At 40.3% G+C, this 5,679-nt stretch overlaps 1 pseudogene; it reads left to right on the top strand.

Moving 5' to 3' along the window:
* Window positions 1-3,967: 3,967 nt before the first annotated feature.
* LOC122668598 lies at window positions 3,968-4,707 on the top strand (annotated as a pseudogene).
* Window positions 4,708-5,679: the final 972 nt, after the last annotated feature.

The raw sequence follows: 5,679 nt of genomic DNA, 5'->3' as shown, positions 1-5,679 counted from the left end.
CACTCTCGACCCCTCATGATGAGCAGTGTCAATCCTTGATATGTAATGTACTCATGACTGCGTCGATCACAAATACGATACGTCGCCCGGGCAATGAGTCACATAACAAAGGTGTAACGTCCGATGGTTTTTCCTGAACCCCTCATGTTAATTCAAATATCCCCAACAGCTTTCCCAATCGCTTCCCGTTGGACCGCATCATCCATGATCCTAAGGAGAACGTCAAAGTAGCGTCATTGTGTGTCTTGCTCATAACATCGTCTCAGGTAATAAGGGTACTGTGGGATTAATATAATCCACATGGCTTATACAGTGACGAAGCAGGGATCCATTAGGTTACTCTCACAATCGGTCGACATAAGCATATGCAGTATAAGCCTAGACCAGTGCCCTAAGACTGATGAAAAGAGAAACCAAATGTCCAAAGTACCCTATACAGTAGCGGTAGGTAGTCTGATGTATGCGATGATGTGCACACGTCCGGATATATGTTTTGTTGTTGGCATGGTTAGCCGTTATCCTAGTAACCGTAGACCAGTTCATTGGCAGGCAGTAAAGAGAATCCTTCGATACCTATGTGGGACTTCGAACCTCTCGCTCACCTTCAGTGGTTCAGACTTGAGACTAAGAGGCTATAGTGATGCTGATTGGGCTAGTGATAGAGATGAGTGCAAATCCACTTTAGGGTATGCATTTGTTCTAGGAGGCGGAGTTGTCATACCCCAAACCACCCCCTAGGAGGATTGAGCTGGTGACCCGGATGTCAAACAACATCCACTACAGCTCCAGGATCTAGAACCTAACACCACTCACAAACTCACACACACATCCACAATATACGATAGTGTAAACAGAATGCAACGGAAACTAAAGTTTAATACATAAAGAGCCACCAGTTACACTTTTAAGAAGTAGCTCACAAGCCTATGTATAGTTCCATGTGTTACATTCATGATATTTTCTAAGCTTTACATCAAGGTCAAAAAGTTAAACAAAAGATGCATCTATAAGCTTTACAAAATAAAATAACATCAGGCTATCCACAAAAAGAATGCTCAAAGAACAACAAAATAAGGACAGCCGTCGATTAGATCTCCACTCCCAGCTCCACTTTAAGCATCCACATTAGAGGCATCACCTCCGTCGGGGTCCAGACCAAGAAGTTGCAATCACCATCACCATCCTGTCCAAAATGATTCTCCCATTCAGGGAGACATCCACTTGCAAAATCATCAAAAAGAAATATTCCACAAGGAATGAGCTCCACTGAGCCCAGCAAGTGAATAATAAATCATGCATGCAGATGCAACACATCATCATGAATCTATATGCTTGGATTCAATTTTATTAATCTAGTCCATCTAGCATCACAACTAAGTCACTAAGTTGATGCTACTTGCAATAACTCGGACAACAACCTCCGCCGCTTCACTTTCTCACTTTGGTTGTGGCCTCAATTATTGCGAATGGAACCCGCGCTGGGATTAGGAGCACCAACTCCCTCCCTTAGTACACCCCAAGATAAATCTCTCGCCTTGTATTATTTGTTCATGCTTTTTTAAATCTTTTATAAATTGTACCTTTTTTTTTCTTTCTATTACCTATTGATATTATATTCTTATCTTGTATTTTAATTTTTGACGTGTTTTTATTCATAACCATTCTTTATTCATGAAAAAGTAGTTGATTGAACCAACTCCTACTGCTTGTCTGAATTGCAGTATGAACTTTTTTTTTGCCTATATTTAAGAGGAGCTCAAGCAGTAAGTAAAGCGGCTGATATAGTCCACGAAAGATGCATTGGTTCGATTGAAACTCATCAACTTAATGCAACGGTTGGGAGTGGCTTACCAAGGACGAGATGAAACAATCCTTTGATCTGGTTAATTGGAGGGCAACAGTGATCTCTGCTAACTTTTCAGCTTCTAAAATTTTATTTTAAAAGGGAAAAATATTTGCACAATGTCAGCTAAAAAATGAAATTGCACACCCCCTCACAATAGCCGTTTTTAAATCCATGTATACACATTCACCCATATAGATCCAAGAAAGTAATTATGATTTATCCAAATTGGGGGATACAAAATTCGGGTGATTTCTATTTTGTAAATTGTTTGATTTGATTTTTGCACCTTGTTTAAGTGAAATAGAAATCAAGTGGAATATAAATTCTGAAATAATTGAGGTGTTGTTTCAGAATTTCTATTTCATTTGATTTCACTCTTGCTATATAATGAGCACATGGTTAATTTGATGGGCAAAGTAGTAATTTCATATTAAAAACAAAAAACCATCCTTCTTCTCCTAATGGTCTCACCACCACCACCACCATCCAACTATTGCCACCACCACTATGCAATGCCACGTTGACTAATTCATGAAATCAATCCGAAATTGAAATAAAAGTCATACAAAATTAGGCCTAAATGGGGTTGGCTACATGATCCTTACAAAGAGCAAGAATAAAAGGCGTCAAAAGTTTGTATATGAAGGAAAGATTAATTTGATTATCTTAAAGTTTGTGTCACATAAATCTTCACCAAATGTGGATCTAAGTGCATTAATCTCTCTCTCTCTCTCTGTAACAAATGCCCACACGTGCATTTGTACGTGCACGTTTACTAGTATATATATATTGTTTTATATTACAAATAATATGATATATGTTAAGAGAGAGGGTTGGGGGGGCACTGTTTGAGGTATCAGTATCGTATCACCCATATTGGCTGATCCGTAACAGTTTTACTAGTTTTCGATCCCGATACCATATCAGTGACACGGTACGAACAATGGGAAAAACAGTCAAAAATCCTAATTTTAAGGGAAATCAGGGACAAATTTGTCTGATACGGCCAATCCATGTCGATACCGTATCGGTATCATATCGGTTTTGCAGGTGACTGATACCGTGCACTAAAACCATGGGGGTAGGGTGGCATGGTTTGAGGTAGCGGTATCGTATCACCCATATTGGGTGATACGTAACGGTTTTACTAGTTTTCGATCGCAATATCGTATCGGTGACATGGTACGTGCAAGGGGTAGAACAATCAAAATCCTATTTTTTAAGGGAAATTTGGGGCAAATTTGTTTGATACAACCGATCCATGCCTATACCGTATCAGTATCGTATTGATTTTGCTGGTGATTGATACCTGATCCATGGAGTTGGAGAGAGAGAGAGAGAGAGAGAGAGAGAGAGGTTTTGTTATAATTTTCGTTAATTTTACCATTTTACCCCCACTTAAATAGCAATTCTGCACATGAATGGTACCCGCATAAACAAGCATTAACAATTTATGATGATAAATCATAAACAACTCTTGAGCTATTTATGAATTTATGCTTATATTGATTTATTTTAATGAGAAATAGGGTTCATAAATCATACCAAAGACATCTATTTATGTTTATGTGTCAGATAAACATAAATTTAAACTATACCAAAGAGAGCCTTAGTTTTTTTTTTTGTTGTATGTCTGTTTACAACTATATTATTGGTCTCTCTCTCTCTTTCTCTCTCTAATAAAACTAACAGATAAGAGACTGATGTTTGGGTGTTTTTTAGTTCATTAAGGGGTTGAGCAGTAATTTTGCATGGTCCTATGTCTGTGCGTAGGAACCACGAGATCGATGAGCATTATTTTTTCCAAAACTTTTAAATTCATAAAAAGAATTAATAAAACAAAAGAAAATAGATAATTATTTTTCTGGAACTTGGATCTAATTTGAAGAAACAAAGTCAAACATGATACAACAAATTCCTTGACCTTGGGTACTAATGCACAGACTAGATAAACCTTCAGAAGACAGGATCCGGCTCCTCTCCAGGGAGCTTAGCGCCCAGGGCACGCCCAGGGGGCATCCAAGGGTTGGGTTGTGCCGCACACATCTCGGTGCATGCCTAGGGATGTGTGCAGCACAGCCCAATGGCTGGATGCTCCCTGGGCGTGTTGGGCTCCCTTAGTGAGATGTTGAATAGGAAGAGAGTTTTGCTTGTATTAGATGATGTTTGGAATGAAGATCAGGACAAGTGGGATACGGTGAAATCTTCATTAACATGTGGAAATGAAGGAAGTGCAATTCTTGTAACCACTCGAATTGAAAAAGTAGCATCGATCATGGGCACATTTCCTGCCCACCACTTGGAAGGACTCTCAGAGGACGATTGTTGGGATTTGTTCAAGCAACGCGCATTTGGAGATGGCAGCAGAAAGGTGGAGAATGCAAACTTGATGGTGATTGGTAAGGAGATTGTGAAGAAGTGTGCGGGTGTACCCCTGGCTGCAATGTCTCTTGGAGGCTTAATGCGCTTCAAACACACAGAGATTGAATGGGAGTTTGTGAGAGAGTGAATTTTGGGATCTACCAGAAGACAAAGAAAATACAATTTTACCATCCTTGAGACTGAGCTACAATCATCTGCCCTCACAGTTGAGGCAATGTTTTGCTTATTGCTCCATATTTCCAAAGGATCACTAGATCGAGAAGGAAAAGTTAATCCATCTCTGGATGGCTAATGGTTTTGTTCCATCTAGAGTTAACATGGAGTTGGAAGACATTGGGAATGAAATTTTTAATGACTTGCTGTGGAGGTCTTTCTTCCAAGACGTAGAAAAAGATGGTTATGGCGATGTAGTACCGCATTGTAAGATTCATGATCTAGTCCATGATCTTGCATGTTCTGTAGTCATGGATAATGAATAAAATTGTTCCTAATAAAGGGAATAATATTCGTCACTTGTTAATATTGAAGCATGACTGGCGTTCGACCGACTCACAAATGTTGGTGATGGCATCCATTAACAAGTCTTTGTTTAAATCTCAATCCGTACGTGCCTTGCTTCTTGAAGCCACCTCGCCGCTAGTGTTTGATGAAAGTCACATGATCAATTTTCTCACTCAATTTAAGTTTTCAAATCTTAGATGCCTACGAGCATTAGATTTGAGTTTTAGAGTGTAACCAAATCGGGTTGGGACCCGAGGCCCATACCCGCGCCCATGTGGGGTAGATGTGGGTCAAAAGGACCCAGCTAGGGATAGGGTTTGGAGGGGCCCATAAGGTGGTGCTCCCCTTTTCATATATAAAAAGAGAGATTGAGAGAGGCTGGGTTACACAAGTGAAGTCATAACTGCAGCCTCCTTAATCCCACGTTCTCTCTCCCTCTCTCGTCCTGCTCTCTCCCTACCGTGTGTGTGTGTTCCTAGAGGCATCCATCATTGCCTAGGGACTTGGAGTGTGAACTATTGATTACGGTCGATTACCTATCGAGTGCACCGCTGCAAGGGAGACGCTACGCTATTCGTGCGGCTGTCAACCAAGGCCAATCTCTATCCTCTTCCGCTGCATCGTGGATATCACGCTACGAAGGTAACGATCCGATATCCCTTCTATATTTATTTAAGATTGGCATCAGAGCTTGTAATGTTCTTGATTGGACCGTATACTGTCGCGAATCGCCGCACCACATCATGTTTGGCTGCGGCTAAGCCGCACAATGAAACTAAAGTTTTTTATTGGGGCCATCTCTACGAGTCTGTGTGACTCTAGCAGTAGGTCTGTTTGAAGTTTTTTTATTTTATTCAAGTTTTTTTTCTGCACATTTAAAAAAAAACGAAGATGGCTCTTGAGGCATGCACAGCCTTATGGCTGCAGTAGATTGCTGCGCACGGCCTGAG

Source organism: Telopea speciosissima, chromosome 7 (assembly GCF_018873765.1).
Source record: "Telopea speciosissima isolate NSW1024214 ecotype Mountain lineage chromosome 7, Tspe_v1, whole genome shotgun sequence".
In the NCBI taxonomy this organism is placed as follows: domain Eukaryota; kingdom Viridiplantae; phylum Streptophyta; class Magnoliopsida; order Proteales; family Proteaceae; genus Telopea; species Telopea speciosissima.
Note: the sequence above shows the minus strand (reverse complement) of the source record. Positions and strands in the feature narration are given on the sequence as shown.